This window comes from Salminus brasiliensis, chromosome 5, assembly GCF_030463535.1.
Source record: "Salminus brasiliensis chromosome 5, fSalBra1.hap2, whole genome shotgun sequence".
In the NCBI taxonomy this organism is placed as follows: Eukaryota; Metazoa; Chordata; class Actinopteri; order Characiformes; family Bryconidae; genus Salminus; species Salminus brasiliensis.
The window spans coordinates 8968008-8988214 of record NC_132882.1 but is presented as its reverse complement, the minus strand read 5'-3'; positions in this window follow the sequence as shown (position 1 = coordinate 8988214).

Genomic DNA, 20207 nt, shown 5'->3' with positions numbered 1-20207 from the left:
AGCTTTCCGGTCATACAGCACAATGCAAGCTCTGCAGAAGGCCCAGTTTTGTGATTCAGTATAATTTATCTCCTGGAAATAAAGCATTAAAAATTGGGTCACAAAATGGGTTTGTGGAGTCTGTCAAGTATTTTCCAGTCTGAAAGCCAAAGTCCGATTACATATCCAAGTTACCAGTAAAGCAGTAAAGTCAAAGTTGAGTCATGTGACTCAGGTCCACACCTCTGGTGACTGTTCTATGTTTGTATGTCTGTCTGAGTTTGAGTCTTCAGTGTATGCCTGGTGTTCTAGCAGTGGATAACTTTCTGTGTTAAACATGACATTAGCACTGCACAGCACTGAAACCCATCAGAAGGAAATGAGTCTAGTTTTATTTTACTGTGAGTTCAGCCCAGTTTCGGACCAAATATTAATCATAATACTAAAAACTAAATCTGAATAAGAAAACCTCACTTGTGGGCTAAAGAACACCAGCCAGTTTCCGTATAGTAGTGTAGTGTTTGATTATGTAGATAGTAAATAAGGAGCCTTAAGATATAATAAGCCTTAAGATTTACAATGAAACCTAACTGAAAACTGAAACTAGTGGAGCTGTCAGACTCTCCTTGGTTGTACTCTTGAGTGTTGTGCTAGTGATGACGTTAATATGATAATATTAATATGTGGTATGACACTGTATGTTGTGGTTTGGGTTTAAAGTGAGTATGGTGTAAGAGTAGTGTTTCTGCTGTAACACAGTATGCAAATCAACAAGCTATCTACAGGTCCTTCAACCAGAAGCTCATGGTGTGGAATAACTTGTTCAACCTGCCTGTTGCAGACATGACCAGCAGGTGGCACACTACACCAGGCATAGAATGACTTGTATTTTTAGGCCTTCAGGGCTTGAATTTGTAAGACTCCTCAAAGTAGGAGTGTGGATGTAGAATCTGTTGGGTATTTTTTTTTAAGCAGTGTCCATTACAGTCCTCATACCACAGTTCCTTATCGCTCTCCTAGAGAAACCTGAAGCTCTGCTGTAACACCTGTACTTTCCATACAGGAGGTGAGCTTTAACCTGCACAAGCTCCTCTTGCTTTGCATGTGTCTCATAGTTTGCCTAACCTCCACCTGACTGATAGCACAAGACCATTCCTAGTTTTGTTAAGGAAAGGCATACCAATTAAGCACCCCACACCCCGTTTGTGTGAAAGGTTAGGAGACCCTTATCTGTCAGTGGACCACAGTTGGATCTTGTGGACATGGATTTGTCTATGGTAGGGATCACTTACATGACCTACACAGGTGCCATGAATACTTCCCCAGAGATTGCGAATGGTGAGGAAGTGCTGGTGGATCCTTCCATGCCGCACTAGGATTTACCCATTTAACAAATGACGGTGGTATTTCATGGTTCAGGGGTAGCATTTAGAGCTTGTTAAAGGTACAAATTACTGTGAAACCGATACAAAATGTAGTTGATAAAACATCTGAGTGGCCGTTCTGAGGTTTAGCTCATTTGGCTGTATTCAAACTAGCACACAAATGTGCCAATGCAACATCACCGGTGAAGATGAACAACAACAAACTGCTCCCGATCAGCATGTCTGCTGATGTCATGGAAATACAGCCCTGTAATGATGATGCAGTAGGGTCATCCAGGTGTCAGAACATTCCTGATGAAGTAAATCACTGATTTTATCTCATAGCAGAGCCCTCTGTGAGTGACATGTCTGCATCTGTGGTACCCGGATACCTTCAGCAACCACATTGTTGGCACTCTGAGAAGCACAGGGGGAAAACCCTGATATAATAATCACTGTGTAGCTCTTAAATAAGTGGGCTCCCCCGCTGGCTCTGTTCTAAACCTAATCACTTTCTGCACTCCAGTATGTTTTCGTGATGAGTTGAAGCTGTATGCAAGGCCACTGACTCCAAGGACAGCAGCAGAAATAACACTGAAAAGCTGAAGATTGGTGGTATTCACCTTTACAAGACTACAGTTATTACGGCCAGTTTATTGTATATTGGATTTGTTATAATTATTTAACAATTAGATACTTGAAATGTGAGCTTATTCAAAGCAGAAAGACCCACAAACAAGTAGCAACTGAAGTCCAGGTAAAGCATCTCAAGGGAGGAAACTCTTCAGACTTCAGACAGTCATTGACTACAAAGGTTCTGCATTCAGTACATTACATGCAATTAAATTATTGATTGTATAGTTTAGTTACATAGCAAATTACAGCTAAGTAAAGTTTACATTTAGTATCAACAGTTTGGGTTCTGCCATTTTTTCCACCATATGTTATATATATTTATATTCACATTCACCATATGTTATATATATATATATATATATATATATATATATATATATATATATATATTTACATTTATGGCATTTAGCAGACGCTCTTATCCAGAGCGACTTACAAGGTTACTCATATTACAGAGGTGGGCCAATGTAGTGTTAGGAGTCTAGCCCAAGGACTCTTATTGGAGTAGCGCAGCATAGTCACCTAGACTGGGAATCAAACCCCAGTCTCCCACATGGTGTGGTAGCTCACTGGCTCACTGACAGGTACTGGCAGGTAGTGGTGTTATCTGTTGCGCCACACCAACCACCATTGTATTTCTTTCTTTATGCATAAAATTATTTAATGAAATATTTTATTATTAAATTATTTTAATGATTGATTAAAAATATATTCACACTTCCAACAGAATGTCATCTTGTTTCCATGAGAGTAAAGAATAACTAAAATAAAATGTTTTAGTTGCTCAGTTATAAAACCCTTCCTTCACCCAAGATTGTGTTACAGAAACACTGTAATTCAGTATTTCTTTTTTATTAACAGAATAATATTAATTATAAAAATGCACTTCCTAAAGAAAATGACACTCTCAGACAGTTGCTAGGCTCTTCCTACATGGTCAAAAGGGTGGAACCGGTTTTGCTAAGTGGTTGCTAGGTGGTTGTTATAGTGTTGCTAAGTGGTTGCTAAGGTACTGTAAGACATTTTCTATAGTGTTGCTAAGTGGTTGTTATGATGTCCCAGATGATCACTGTGGTTTAGCTAAGCAGTTCCTAGACAGGCGCTACAGTGTTGCAAGATAGTTGTTAGGATGTTGCCATGGTTTCCCAGATGCCTGTCACAATGTCTCAGGTGGTTGCTCAGGTATTGCCAAGTGGTTGCTGGGCTACCCCATACGGTTGGATGGGTGTTACAGTGCATTTGTATCGTGTGTAACATGTGTCTGATCAAAATGCTGGATACGAGCCTGTATCACACAATCAGACTGAGCGATCCGGAGTTCAGGACAGTGTCAATATCTTGAAAACTGTGAAGCGCAGTTACGCAGCACAAAGTGAGGAGTAGGATGAAGAGCAGGAGGAGATGCACTGCCATAAGGACAGGAGAGACAGCACTGAGAATAGAGGTGGGGTGTAAGCTGGGCTTTAAAGTAGAAGAATGAAGAGCAGAGAGGGAATGTGGTAAATCGATCCATAATTTAGGAACCATGACACAGAAAGATCTGCCCCCAATATGCCTGCCTACTCGCATCCTACAGCGCTGCTGCCATACTCTCCAGAGCACGATTTTTCATATTAAAGACTAGGAAACCCCTCTCCATTTTCTGCTGAGGTATTATGAAAAGCTACCACTGCTCAGGGGGGTATTTTTGGGGGCAAAATTTCTCTGTTTGGGGAATGGACATGAAAGACGGCTAGCTAATGTTTATTGGTGGAAAGCCTGATATATTATTGTAACCATATAACTGCAGTTACTGTAGTCTTCAAATCATCTCCATAATGGAAAGGATATATGGATTACCTACATTATAAAAAGAATTAGTCATTTTCTATGTGATCTACTTTAATACAGCAGTGATGCAGATTGCATGATTGGTTAATTATGGTTTTTACTGGTCACTGCACATTTATACACTGTTGTAAATTTAGCAAACACTCTTATTTAGTGAGACAGTCATCTCACTGTGTACAGACTGCCTGTCCTTGGAATTGAGAGTGTTATCCATTACACTAGCCGTTTTCTCTGGCATTTGCCTCTTCAATGAAGAACACAGCTATGATTATCTTGTTCAGTCAAGGTACTAATAGCAACAAATGCTATCGTTCTTGTTTTTATTAGCCTATAGAGTGGCTAGGCTAGCTGTCAGGACTGCACTGCGCACTGCAGGGCTTCCCAATGGTTGTATGACGTATTTATGTACTGCATGACCGATACTGTTAAAATAATATTATTGTTATTATCATCACATTTATAATAGAATATTATTAGTTATTAATAGCTAAGGTATGGGATATTAGAGGCTAGTTTTTGTTCAGGCCCAGCCAACTTGCTCATGTGAGGCTCACATGGATAGAGTGTGGGCTAGGTGGGTTCCAGGTGTGCATGGGCTCTGAGTGGGTTCATACATACTTTGCTACTAGGACCCATTTAGTGTCCCATTTAGGCCCTATGTGCATTGTATCCTGGTGGGCATCCATATGTTGGGTCAACAAGGAACCCGAGGACAAAACTTTCTGGTTTCCTAGTCAGGCTAGCCATACAGGCCCCACATGGACATGTTAACTGGGGGATGACCCTTTAAGGAATAATTTCACTGCATAATTAAGGTGGTATGATGGATAGATCAGAGTAGTTTAATGTGAAAGGCCTCATTCTAGAGACATTTACCATTAGAGATGTCTCTGAACTTGACATCTGAAGAGTCTCATGCCTCTAAAAGCTGCATAAAAGAAAGTCGTAACATAAAATGGGTATGAATATGTTGCCTGATGCTGTTGGGTAAGTGGTGCTATGTTAAGATTAGATAACTAACCATTTTAATGCATTTATAGCGGAGAGGTGGAGAGTTTTTTATACTAGGAGCCATTTCACACCACACCAACTCTAAATGATTTTGTCTACAGCCACTGAATTATGCACAATGTATAAAAAATCAGTTGAATTCCCATCTAAGTATTCTAGACCTTTCAGAACTTCATTTTGGACGTAAGTAGAATTGCCGCAGGACTCAAAAACAGCATGTTAGCGGCGCCCGTTTCCATTTCTTTATTGGACACTGTGAGGTAGATGTTACACCACCCTCTGAACTGCTATTTTTCCAGTACAGTACTAACCTCTTTCATCCTTTAAACCTAACAGGGGTTTCAGAATTCGGCTGGACATTTCTGAGCTTAAGGCGGTGACAAGTGAAATGGATGCAGAGCCAGTAAACTGTAAACAGCAGTGTAAGCCTGCAGATTAATGGCAGTCATTGTTTTGGTGACCACCCATTTGAGAGAGAAACTCTCCCTCCAGAATGTGATGGCTGACAGATTCTCGGCGAGATCCCCTGTTTTCCCAGCTGAAAGCACGCTGGGCATCTGGCCCTCCGCTCATAAAGTACAGATTCCTGCATGTGAGTGCTGGGCTTAGGAGCTCCGTGTGGGAGCAGAACCCACACCTGCACTTCCTCTGTGTGTTTGACACATGGCAGTTAAAAGCCTGACACATCACTGATGAATGAGTCTCCTCTGCGGACGGCCTGCTTCATCTGGAGTTACCGACGGGGATTCATGTACACTGCCCTTTTGTCCATTAACAGCTACGGATAGAGCGTGATGGAGATGAAGGACTCTTAAGGTGAAGATCTGCTGTCAAAGACTGGAGGGAGATACTACTGAATACCACAGCAGTAACTATCCTTAATAGTTAATAGTTGAATTAATCCCCTGATTTCCCTGATTTGAATGCATATGAGTGACATCCTTGGCAAATCAACGAATTCTGATTCTGGTGTCAGTTCATTCTATTGTTTTGTATGGAGAGATTTAAAAACTTACAGTTATCTTGTATTAAGGTAGGATTAATCATCACATAGCACTACCAACATGTTTAATGGAGAGAATTCTAACTCAAGAAGGTGGTGCTTAATGCATTTTGGAACAATACCCTATTTTTATTCATTATTTGATTGTTTTATTATTGTGAAAATAAATGAAATCAAATGTATTTGTATAGAGCAAAAAAACACCCCCCCAGTGAGCAAGCCAAAGGCAACAGTGTAGTCTGAGTTCCTCAGAGCTGGTGGAAGAAACCTTAGGAGTAACCAAGACTCACAAGCAGGCCTCACCTTCCTCTGGCCAGAACTATTTATACATTATTGCTAGAATCAGAATCAGAAATATCTGATTGATCCCAGGAGGGAAATTGCAGTTGTTACAGTTGCAACCATTTGTGTAGGAATAAACACTCAATAAAATAAAATAATGTAAAACAAAGAAGAGAAAGAATTAAATATGCATGTGTTTATAAATTATGTGAATATAATAAAGTGGCAAAGTGACAGTAACTGTGAACATAAATATAGAACATGCTGTATACAGCAGTTCAAATATTGCACCTCCGAAATCACAGAACCACCACATAAGTTCTACTGCTCAAGTCTGTAATATAACTAATGTAATCATAGTAGAGATGGTAATAATAATGAAAGTAATAATGATGGTTAATGATGGTAATAATCATTTATTACTGTTAGCAATCATTGACAGATATACTCTAATATTAATTTTTGGGGGGAGATTGCAAGAGGTTATTGAATGATTAACATACTATAACTTTATCTATAATAATAATCATTTCTTGAGAAATCCTCAATCAGATTTGAAAGCTCTTTCTAAAAATAATGCACCTGTGTATTGATTTCTGATCATAACCTGCAGCTTTTTTTAGTTATTATAGAATCATCTTCAGCTCAATTCTTTAATCTGGATGCACATACTAGATTAGACATCTATGGTGATTGAAGAAGGAAAGAACTTCATATCTAGTATCTAATATATTTATACATCTATATTTATACATTTATACATCTAAATCTAATATTTTATTACTGAAACTGTAATGTCAACCTTTCCACAGCAAATCTCCCCGGCAATCTAATACCAACAGACTGTAAAAAAAACTCAAACCTTGAGGAGCCTGTCGAGTCTGAAGGCTGTGCTTTGAAGATCATCATCTTCCAGGTGCAAGCTGTGTTCCATTTGATTCTTTGGCCTCTACTGTAGACCTCCTACTGGAATACATCCTTCACCTGCTCATTGCCACAGTAATTCACTTCAGGGGCTAAAGTAAATGTTCACTTTGTGGGAGCATCATTAGGATACATTATGGGAATCTCATGGGGGGCTAGGGTGGCTTGACAAGGGGCAGACATTTTTTTCTTTTCTTTTATACCATCTGGACTGAATTTACTCTCGATTTGCAGTTTTTTAACCAATGAAGTGACCAGATTTCTGAGTAAAGCTAAAATCCAGTCTTAACTTTTAAAGAAGTATAAAACACAAAACCTATTCAACATATTGTCCACGTAGGAGACCAGGGAGCATGTGTGAATGTGCACTTGGGATATTCTGCACTTAGCCGCACCAAGTGAGTCAGAGGAGAAGGCTGTGTCAGTGGGGCAAATACTTCCCTGGCTGTAGCTGTCCTGAAATGAATAATGTGGCCCTGGAGATGTCCTCTGTCTGACCCCAAGGCCGTCTGCTTGGGCTGGAACTCTTGAGTTAATGCTGGACAGAGTTGTGATGGAGCTCCTGGGGCAGAGATGAGGACCAGGGGGAAGCGTGGGGAAAACGAGAGGAGAAATCAAAGATAATAAACAAGGCCGAGAGGAGCTCCCTGCTGCTGAGCGCCAGCCTGTGCAGAACACCCAGTATGGCCCAACCGGAAACACTTTGGTGTAAGAAGTTCTCAGTATCTCAGGAGTACAAACTGGGAATTCACCCAGACATGGGCTGTTAATGTCCACTTTTTTCCTTTCGTTTGAAGCATAAGGTTTATTTCTGTCCTCCACTTGTTAAATTACAAATCACTCGGCTCTCGTGTGATTTGAGAGCTTGCATTTAATTCATTGCTACATAAAATGATCGAAACCACTGGTGTGAAAATGTAGGTTTTGGATTGTATGTCCAACACTGTAAAAGTCACACTGTTCATCATCTCCTCTCACTGTTGACCTGACGAAAGGTAAGGTATCAGAGGAGCCTTACAAGCACACATCTGTGACTTGCTGTAAGTTAAAGGAAATAGCTGGAGCACACATTCAGGACAGGTTCTGGTCCCACAGCACTGGAGACTTGGAGATTCAGTGGTATAAGTCATTAACGCCAGAAAAACAAGTCCATTTATGTCTCCAAAGGTCTGTCGGCCTGCAGGTACTTGGTAATGGTCCGTGACCATTTGACGTGCCAGAACCTGAATCAGAATCCTAACAACACATTTTGGGACGACAGAGAAAACACCCCAACTAACAAGTCAGTGGTTTTATGCTTTAACAGGACTATAAAATGTTACACTTTTGCTCATACTTGAAAGTACACTGATAAGCCATATCATTAGCACTGCCTAATATTGAGTAGGCCTCCATGTTGGCACATTGTCCACTGAGACCTTGTGTAAAACACAAACTTTTGATGCTGACTTCCCATCAGCATTCACCTTTTGGGGGTTAGCATTAGCTCATAAAAAATGACAGGAACATGTTTGTCACCAGCATAAACCAGCATATGGTTGGAGAGGAAAAGCCTTCTTAATTTTCAATGGAAGTTTTAGAGCGTTTTAATTGGTTCATTAATCATGATCTAAATAAAAAAGAGAAGTTTTTGCCAACAGTGATATGTTGCATTTCAAGCGCTGGTATGATAGTCAATAGCAACGGAAGTTGACAGACTGATCACCAGCAAAAAACAGACGTGATGTGTTTTAAACACAGGTATGCTGATCAGCCAGCACCAGACCAGCAAAAACCAGTTGAGACCAGCTGGAATTCATGCTGAGTTTGTTTTCCAGCAGGGCAGAGGAAATGTTTCTAATTCTGGCGAAAGTATGTCGGGGGGGGGGGTCCTGCCATTAACTGGAAATCTTGGTAACATATTCTTCAACATCAAAGTTATTCAGACTAGAAAGCACATCACCTCCATCACCTTTTACCCCCTGCTCCTCCAACATTTCTTCTAAAATCAATGGTATTAATCAGAGTTTATACCTCGACTTTCCACTACATATCAGAAAACCACAGTGAAGCTATGAGTGCATTCAGCCACAAAAGCATCATGGAGCTCCTGGATAACAATTCTGGATCACAATTCTGGATCACAAACACACTCAAGCTCAATCCATAGGTATTCCAGAGAATGTAGATCCACTGCCCCACATGCTGGGGGATTTATACTCCTCTAGCGTCATTTCGCATTGGACATGGTGAACATCCTGTTTTGCTGACAACGCTCTTCTATAGAGATTATACAAGATGTGTGTGTGTGTGTGTGTTTGTGTGCAGCTGAACACTGTTGTCATCAATGGTTGCTGCGTAAATTACTTGAATTCACTAGAATTCATTGGAAGTGGTGTCTACATACTTTTGGACATGTAGTGCACTAAGCTGTCTGTCAATAAATGCAGGTGTCCGTCTCTCCAGGATGCTTGGGTGGCTGTGGTCCAGTTGTGGGAGTTGCTGATTGAGGTATTAGAGCATTTTAAGTAACTGATGCAGGTTTTAGAGCCTAAAAGAGTAATGGTTTGGCACTAAAAGCAGGTGCTTCGGTGGTCTGTAAGGCATCAATAACCTGAGCTAAAAGCAGAGCCCTGTGGATGTTAAATACTAGACACCTGTGCGCTCTCAGCTAGAGATAAATATCTTAAGAATTTCAAACTCTCAGGATTTCGCTTCTTCCTATTCCATTTTTATGAGTCTAGTGTCCTGTGCTCACAACCCGCAACAGGCAGTGCACGCCACATTAAAAAGATTTGCGATGAGAGAGAGCAGGAGCTGCACAGACTTCTATGTGTGTGTGTATGTGTGTGTGTGTGGGCTATAGTTCAGTCACTTAGTCAGTAGGTAATCTGCAGCTTGCTTGGGAGGAAGAGTTCTTTCCACGGATGAAACCGGAATGTTTCTTTGACCTCTTGACACTCCTCATGTGGGAGATTTAGAGAGGCCTGAGTCCAGTCTCCTCTTGCCAACACCACTCACGTGCCGAACCTTTCAAATCTTACCCTGAAAATCACTCACACACACACAAACACACACTGACCGGCACAGATGGAGAATGTTCTATGGTAATCCCTTAGATCGGGCCTGCACATGAACTCGCACCAGTGAATCTACACAACCCATGATCCTGTACAAATATAAGGCACCTACTGTTTATTGTGACCCATTTTAGCTGAGCTGTCTGTCAAAATACAGTGTATGATTAATATGATGCTAAAACAATGATGGGAGAAGCGGTCTCATTTTTAATTGTGTAGCAGTGTTTGTTAAACTGGTTGTCTTGGGACCCTGACCCTACTCAGAAATATTAGAAGACTTGCCTTCTCTGGCTCCTTCTTAAAAAGAAAAATCCAGCATTACTATTTTACTACTATTATTTTATTATTATTATTATTATTATTATTATTATTTATTTAAGTGGAGAGGTGGGGCCTCCATGGATCGCATCAATGAGTCTTAAGTGCCCATGACCTTATTGCCACTTTACCGCTTGTTCTTCCTTGGAGCACTTTTGGTAGGTATTGACCACTGCACACCAGGAACACCCCACAAGACTTGGCCAATGTTGTGGAGAAGTTCTGACCCAGTTGACTAGACATCACAATTTGCCCCGGTCAGTGGCCCAGATTCTTGTGCATTCTCATTGCTCCTGTATTTCATCTTCACGAGCTGACAGCCTTTCACCCTTGACAGATGCCACTATAGAATATATAGATGAATAAAGTGGTAATATTGTTATGGCTGATCAGTGTATATCTGCATATACAGCCTAGTCCTTGGACACTTGAACACTTTTCTATCGTAATCTAAGAATCATGAGAACCAATGTTGTTGACAAATGAGTGCAGTAGTTTGCATGCTTCAAATAAGGCAATGAAAATGTCATGGTGCTCTTCTCAATGCGTCTCATATTTCTGAATTTTGAATGTTTGCATTTTGATTTTGTGTTTCTGACCTGATTATTTTTCATCCTGCTCTCGAGTTAACATAATGCAGGGAATAGGCAGTAAACATCCTTCCCCAGCCTTTGGCCTTCACTTTAGTACATTGCATTCTTGTACAATTTACTCTCCTTCTATAAACTGCCATGACCCATTGCAAAGCTCAGTCTGTTTGCTGACCTATTTTTGGCAGTGAATCTTGGCTAGTCCTACCAATTCATCCTGAAATACTACAGGAAGAAATGACACAATCCTGCACCTAATAAGTGGGGTTACACACTGGGCCCAGCCCATTCCCTTCATCCATACTCTAGTCACCCACTACACTACAAGCTCTTAACAAGGGTCATCAGGTTGGCACCTTCCTTTGTAGAGTTTCACTAAATTAAGGCCTCAACACCTCCAGAAGGCTCAACAATGAGGCCTGGCTTCCCAGACCCACTCCCCTCCAAACTCACTTCACAAACCGATCACTTCCAACTTCATAGCTGTAGAAACAGCTAACTCCACTACCACTGTTGGTGCGGTGATGCATATGGCTGTAGTCTAGAGCAGTTTAGCTCCTCCCATTTATGCAAATTGTATATGGAGGGTTTCAACTTGGACTGCTTTTGGAATTAGACATAATAAAGAACAGCCAATCAGAATAGAGTTTTTTTTACATACTGGATCAGTGCTATAGACAAAACCATGCACACTATATGGACAAAAGTATTGGGACACTTGATTTGTCATTGTTTCTTCTGAAATCAAGAGTATTAAAAAAAACATTCTGCTTGTGTTGGAGTAACTGTGTCTTCTGTCCAGGTAAGGCGTTCTACTAGAGAAACATTGCTGTGAGGATTTGATTGCATTCAGTGATGAGAGCTTTAAGAAGGTAAGAAAGTTGGATGTACTGGAAGGAGCACCATCCATCATTGCAGGAAACAGAGTTCCATTTCTCCACAGCTCAATGCTGGAGGTCCTCATACCCCCTCTAGCCCATGCCTGGCCTTAGGCTGCATGGTGTCAATAGGTTCACGTTTATCTCCTCCAGAGTGTCCTATTCTATCCTATTCTATTGAAGTTCTCTACAGGGACTAGACAAGCTGTGTGTGTCTGTGTGGGCATTTGCACATTTGTGTCACCAGTGGGTGCAACTTAAAATTACCTAAATTCAACTGAAACTATTATTGATATTTTGATATTGCACTTATTGCAGACACAGATGTGCAAGTGCACACACACAGCTTGTCTAGTCCCTGTAGAGAAGTATTACCAATAGAATAGGACTCTTTGGAGCAGATAAACATAAACCTATTGGCACCATGACTAATGCCAGGCGTGGACTAGAGGGGTACAAAGCCCCTCAACATTGAGCTGTGGAGCAGTGGAAGAACTGTGTTCTCTGGAATGATGGATGGTGGTGCTCCATCCAATACTTTTGGGATGAGCTGGCAGATTGGGGATGATGAGGTGGAGTGGTGATCATCCAACATCCTGACCTCTCTAACGCTCTTGTTGTTGAATGCAATTAAATCAACACTGCAATGCTCCACAATCTAAAAGATACTAATACCCTTAATGTCAGAAGGAACAATAAATGAACAGGTGTCCCAATACATTTGTCCATATAGTGTAGATATGCTGAGCAGTAGTGATAGTAATAGTAATGCTGAATCACTCCCGTCATATATGCAAGTGTTGGTACATCAGGATGGCACAAAGTAGTAGTACAAAGGGTTTCCATTAAATACTGCCGTCCACAATGCCACCGCATCTACAAGTAATGGCCATGTTTCAACCTTCACATCAGAATCCCAGCTCCCACAATGTCTACAGGCTTTAGGGGCCTAGCTACAGGAGAGCCAGGCAGCATGAATCAGCCCTTGTTAGGGGCTGCCATGTTGTGCAGAGGAAGCTGTCTGAAGCTGCTAGCTGGGTGGCTGGTCTCAGCTGGAAGCTGATGTGTGTGCGTGAGTGTTCAGTGTACTGATTCATTTACAGCGCTGCAGGTGTAAGAAGCGCAAGAGCGCAAACGTAGCTCTTTCTGACAAATCCTACTACCGGAATCATTAAAGCGGCAAGCACCCCCCCTCCCAAATCTGCGTTACGCTCACATAAGCACACACATCTGCTGGCATCTTTCATGTTGCCGCCTCTGTTGTTCCAGCTTTGTGTGTTTACAGAGCGAGCGAGACTCGCTGGTGCAGGGAGAGAGGGGGTGCTCCAGAAAGGTTCTCAGCTGTGAGGTTACACATCACTTTTCCTTTGTTTGATCTGTGCCCTCATCAAAGGCTCTGGAGTGTCTGTATGGTGTTGTGGTTTGGTACAGACACATTAAGATGCTGGGGAGATGTTTGGTGGGCGACTTCAAACATGTTAGTGGAGGATGGCGTCATGCAGAAATGCTGCTTCTGTGGTCAAACGTGATGATGTTGCTTGCAGTTCAGAGGGGATGCAATTTAGCTTGGCACCAGGCCATGGCTAGCTGAGTTTCACAGCAGTTTAACAGTGACAGAGCTTTTAAAAAGCAATCAGAGCATTTCTAACCATGCGCTTATGTTCAGCTGGACCCTGCAGAACCTTCAGTGTCCAAGAAGTACTTAAAAAACTTGCTATGCACCACATTAGTAGTGCCCAACCTGACTTTTTTAGCTGTTTATCAGAGCAGGGTTCTGATAATCCCCTTATATCCAGAATATAATAATAGCTTCTTCCCCAATGCTGATTCTATTGGGTAGATCTGGTCACCAGAAACATCTGCCAGTCCTTCAGATTTCACAATTTACACTTTTCTGCAATTAAAGTATTAAACAAGGCACAACTAGCATAGGGTACAATGTCATTGTTTTGTAGTTAAACCGTTTCAGGGTGGTGCTCTTCTATTGCCCACAACACCTCATCCTTTCGACAGCAATCAGGGGGATATTTCTCATATAGTTTTCTGGAATATAGTGCAATTTTTAATGAATATGACCTATTCCAGTCTAGCCAAGCCAAAGGGCAGTCATCACATGGTGGGGTTAGTTTTAATACAGTGATATTAATTAACCCCTTAACACAGAAAGCCTTATCACACTTATTAAAGTGTATTACTTAGTAACTATAGGGACTTCTGTACAAACTGGTGGGGTTATTCTTTTGGTAATAGAGGTTTAGGGGGTTAAACTTCCTAAAGAAAATTATGAGAAAAATTTACATTGTTCCATATGAATAAATAAATAGATGAATAAACAAATAAATAAGCAAGCCCCCATTGGTTAAACTTTAGTAATAATTACTGATAATGGTTGAACACATATAAAAAGGATTCAACACACACTTATCTTTTGTACTTCAGTCATTAAGGTGAGCCAGAGAATTCCTCAAAAAATTCCTCATCCTGATGTTTCGTCTCTGTGTTTATCTCTCAGAGGGGTCTTATTTTAATTTCAGCAATAATTCATTGATTAAGCCACATTGAAGACTCTCTGGTCCAGCAGTTTCTAAAAAGAAACTAAAAGACAGCTGTTTTAAACGTCTGCGTGTCTGTACATGCAAACATGTTTTATTTTAATGAAGTAAATGTTCAGTAAATTTAAAGAAAGAGAATTTGAAGAAAATTATGTTTGCATTCACATATCAAATGATGCCAAATGCTAGGCCGGATCTTGTTTTTTAAAGAAGTCGACACTGGGGACACACGTGTATTTATTTAGGATAGGATGTTGTGGCTGGGGGGTTTCAAATAGGCCTAGTTATAAGCTGAACTGTAAGGAGATGATTTAGTCAGAGAGGATTTTAAGGCTATTGGGGTTTTGGATTTGCTAAATGAGTAAATGTGTAGGTATTAATGTACATTAACATTCTGTAGCTTCATAGTTTGAGAGGTATTTCCACCCTCACACCCTCATACATATTGCCACAGTCCTACAACTTAGGCCTACTTGAAACCACCCAGCCATGACATGTTAACTACGGTGGATACCTGTAACTGACCAATATTTGAAAATGCAAAATTAGCCTACACTCTTAAAAATAAAGATCCTTCAAATGGTTCTTTGAGTGATGCAAAACTAGAACCACATTTGGTTCCATGAAGAACAATGTTTGTGACAGGGATGTGTGAATGTGACGAGCCTCTGAATTGTTAAAGAACCTTTACATAAAGTACATAAAGGTTCTTCACACTTCATACACGGTTCTTCGTGGAACCAAAAGTGGTACTATTTTGGTACCACTCAAAGAACCATTTGAGCTGATTTGAGTGTAGGGTTGTAAAAATGATTTAGGATAAGGAGTGTTGGATTAGAGAAGATGATCATTTGAGAGACCCCTAACAAGTCTTCACAATTTACAGTGATACAGTAGTGAGCCTAAACTGCACAGAAAAAATAAACCTTCTTCTGGGAAGAACCGGGGAGTAGGCTTAGCTCAGATTGCCCCATGAACATACTGGCCTGTGAAAGTCGTTGAACAAGGAGGAAGGCAGAGTTGTGGCCGAACCCCATCATGTACTTTAGTTTCTTCACACGCATTAAATATACAGCCCAGCTATGTCTATAGCACATGCCTGATGAGCATGCAAGAATTGTTTGTGGTTAGCGGCAGCCGCACTGGAGTAGCCAACCACTGCGATTGTGTCCTTGTGTTGCGCTCTATCTTCAAGGCAATGATAAGACGGTAAATTCAGAGAGAAGAGGTTAGAGTGTGTCAGCTGCATGATGTCCTCCACAGCACACGTCCAAAGCAGTAAATTGAATAGCTACAGGCATTTCTCTTCACTTAGCATCTTCCGCTACTTTATGCTCGGGGGCCTCAAAACAACAATCTCATGTGTGATTTGACTCTGCTGCTTCATTGTGGAAGTGGTGCTTGTGTGTGTGTGTGTGTATGTGTGTGTGTTGGGGAGGGGGGGTTCTGAGGCATCAGACCAAGGACAGGAACTCTTGAATGGTGCTCCAGAGCCATAGACATAAAGCATTTCAGAGTAACAGATCTAATCATTTCTAATGTTCAGCCCTGCACGGCTGAGGCCAGTATGGACAGTGCTAAACTCAAATCTGCTGATACTCTGCTTCACTGACCCTGAGAACAAACTGGCCTCTGCCTTTCTTTTTATTTTGGACACAGTTTAAAGTAGACGCAGTTTACAGTTCTCTTCTTATTTGGATCCAGTTTAAAGCATTTGGTCAAATATCAAATCACTAGGGATATCTTAAACACAAGGGATGCACCATAATATCATAATTATATGGGTATTGGCAGATTTATTGCTCCGTAAATAAAATATTTTATTCTACTTAACTGTATTTGCAACCCCACAGATATAAATGTTAGTGCTATTTTCTCTGTGATGCTGATCCAGCTGGATGTAGTCCCAATTTCTACATTTTACAAATGTTTATATGTTATGTACATTAAAAAAAATACTGGATATCAAAATGAGCTTACATTTCCTCCTGTATTTGTGCACCTTGTAAAGAGTAACAGCAGCCCATGCTTTCAGATAACTCTACCCTTAGTTCAGCTGTGAAAAACGCTCAAAACAGAAGGGAGGTGGACCTAAACCGCCAACCTCAGCTCAGAAGTAATTGATTCAGATGGCCAGGAACAACCTATTAACCATCATCATACAAGTCTGCAATTAACTGGAAGTTGCTTGACCACCACTGTCACTGTCTACAGTCAAACACGTTCCACATTTCCACAGACTGAGAAGCCAAGTCCAAGAAAGAAGCCCCTGCTCCAAAAATGAACACCATCAAGCTCGACTAAGGTTTGCAGCTGACCACATGGACAAAGAACCAGCCCTGATAGAGTAATTTGTCTTGGGCAAGATGGATTTAGTCAAGTATCAGGAAATTCTGGGAGAAAACAGCTTGGGTATCATTAGTCTTTCAACTGTTCAGAAGAGTTGTTCTGGAAGACTATGGAGCGACTATCACAGCTGTCTGACTTGATCCCTATAGAAAATCTGGTGGGATTTGAAGAAGAAAATTAGTAAACTAAAGATTCCTCAGGAACGCTGCCAGAAGCTGGTGTCTGGCTATGCATCTTGCTGCAGCAAGGAATTATGAATTAAAAATTATTCTGGAAGACTAGGGAGTGGCCGTCACAACTGCCTGACTTGAACAATATAGAAAATCTGGTGGGATTTGAAGAAGAAATTTAGTAAACTGATGAGCACTGCCCATGAGGAACGGGCTAAGATTCCTCAGGAACGCTGCCAGAAGCTGGTGTCTGGCTATGCATCACATCTGCAGCAGGTCATAACAGCAAATGGGTCTCTATTAAGGATTGAATAATTCTGAGACTGCACTAAATTGTACTACATTGCAATGGAGGTTGAATAATTGTGACTGCAATTGTATTTATATTGTTGTTTGCGGGTGTAAAGCTGAGACATTCAACCTCAAGAACACTGTACTAACTGTTAAGCATGGTGGTGGTAGAATCATGCTCTAGGGCTGGATGGAGTGGATGGAGTAATTAAGAAGGAGGAAAATCTCAGAATTCTTCAGCATAACCCCAAACCTCCAGCTAGACGGCTGAAATCTGGTGTTCCGTCAGGACAGTGGCCCCAAACACACACAGAAGATGATTGTGGAAAAACATTGTGGGCTAACAATGGCAAAGGATTTTCTGCTGCATGTTCAGAACCCTGTGTTCATCTGAGACCTATGAGAGGTTTCGTCAAACAGCAGTGGAGAGACAAAGAGGGGAAAGCCTGGCTGTCATCCCAAGAAGAGACTGACGCTTCTTTCTGGATGAGCTGAACATGGACATGTGGTGACGGAAACCATGGATTAGCGCACTGTCCTCACACCTCATCCGTCTGTCCTGCCGACACCAGGCAAATTAGAAAAACCAAACAAACAGAAAAGAAAAAAGGAGCCCAGGCAACATGTGCTCGCTTTCCAAGAGCAGACCTCTGTTTAATTTCAGTCTTTGTGTGTTTGCGTGTGCATGTGTGAGAAGACTCACACGCCATCTGAGCCAGACAGGCCGAAAGCACCAGTCTCAGAGAGAAGGATTACCGTTTTATAAAGGGTAATAAAATGCAACTCGCGAAGAGCCATAACAGTCTCTTTAAGTGCTCTGGTCCTCCGCTGGGAGGCCGTGCTGCTGGAGTACGAGCACAGAAGGATGTTTAAGCACTACGCCTTTGTGACAGCTTGGCAGCTTAAGCTAGAAGTTACTGGACAAGGCCTGCCAGCACAGATACACTCATAGACCAGTAAAGGCCAGTCATGTATGACATTATCACAGGTCAGAAGAATGTTCTCGTAAAATACCAGGTCAGCCAATCCAAAAGAAGTGCAGTTTATCTGGGGTCCTGAAGGCAGCTCGGCTTCCTCTGAGTTCAGAGAGATGAAGCACCTGGTGCTTTAAAGAGATGCTTGAGGTAATCGGATGAGGACAGATTGGTTCTTGACGTGGATTAACAACAAATATCAGTTTAGAGCATTTTGTTCAAGCTGTTTAATGAATTACATTAGGCTCTGTGTGTGTGTGTGAGAGAGAGAGAGAGAGAGGAGGATCCTGGGAAATGTGGAATTACAATAGCTGATAAATAATTTCCAACAGTTTCCAGAAATTGCTGAAGAGGCAAAGCCCATCTAACACAGTCGCCAGCAGAAGTGGTCCGCATTAAAGGAAATAAGGTTTTTAAGTGACTGTCTAGACATGCTTTTTTTGGGTCAGATTTCGCAGTGTGTGGGGAGTTAAGTAAATGCACCCATCAAAAAAAGTCAGAACTCCCCTAAAATCTGAATAAATAAAGTCATATGACCCCAAAGAAAAGTTGAACCAAAATAAATGGCTGTTATTTGAGATTCATGAACATCTTTTATTATTTTATTTGGAAAAGCGGTGTCTCAGCAGTGTCGGCAGTGAGGGCTGATATGAAATCTGAGGAGCTTACACACAATATAAACAAGCATGTCACATACACACACACACACACACACTTGGGCAGAGGTAAGATGGGGTGACGTAGCCAAGTGTAGCTTGGTTGAATGAAGCTATGTTGCTTCATTAACTGGTCAGTTTTATAGGTTGAAATACACTACATGTCCAAATGTTTGTGGACATCCCTTCTAAAGAACACATTCAGCTACTTAAAGTTGCACCCATTGCTGCCACAGATGTGCAAATGCACCTGTAGAGAAGTATTGTCAGTAGAATCGGACTCTCTGGAGCAGATAAACATGAACCTATTGGCACCATGCCTAATGCCAGGCGTGGACTAGAGGGGTATAAAGCTGTGGAGCAGTGGAAGAACTGTGTTCTCTAGAATGATGGATGGTGCTTCCAGGGTGCTCTCTGAGGAACTGGGGATGAGATGAGGTGATAATCCCAAATGGGATAATCCCAATCACAAATTCCTTGTTATTGAATGCAATCAAATTCCCACAGCAATGCTGAAAAAAAATCAATTTTATCTAGTCTTCTCTGGATGGTAGAAACAGTTACTCCAACTGCCTTTACTGGTGTATCTGTACTGGCAGGCTTAAGCTGCCGAGCTGTCACAAAGGCGTAGTACTTTAAGTATAGTAGTATTTTAAGTTAAATAGTGAGTATGTGACCTTGGTTGGGGTAAAAAAAATGCTGAGATGTGGTTTAACAAACTATTATTTTGCCTGATTCTCCTTTTGTGGTGAGCTCCTGGTAAAAAGCTCTGTTTTTATTGGCTGGTTTATGCCACTATGAAAGCCCACAGTACCAGCATAACCTAGCCTAGCATTGTTTTTCATCCCTTCTCTGAGTGGTGCTTTACCTGATCAGCTAGCATTAGCTTTCTAGTTGTTTAGCCCAGCTTCCACGTTCTCCTGAAGCAGCCATGGCTACAGTTTTGGGGTTTGGGGATTGGGTGGTTTTACAGCTCTCTTTTTTCTTACATGGAATTTGGGACTGCATTCATCCCTTCCTCTCTCAGAGATCACAGGCATCCTGTTTTACAGTAAAAGTAAAAACAATCTTCACACACCAGCTTCAATTATCAATCAAATCTAAACATCTGTCCAAAGCCATTTATTTCGGATATCACTCCCATATCAGTGACAATACTAATATCTCTTAACATTCATCACTGTCTTCTTTAATCACTCAGAGAAAACAGCAGTTGTTTGTCACAGACTGACAACTACATCCCCAGGAATACACAACTTTAACAGGGACAGCTTGTACTCCTGGGAAAGTTTAAACACAGTGCCATCAGAAGTCAGCAGGTATGACTAATCTCACCACGCA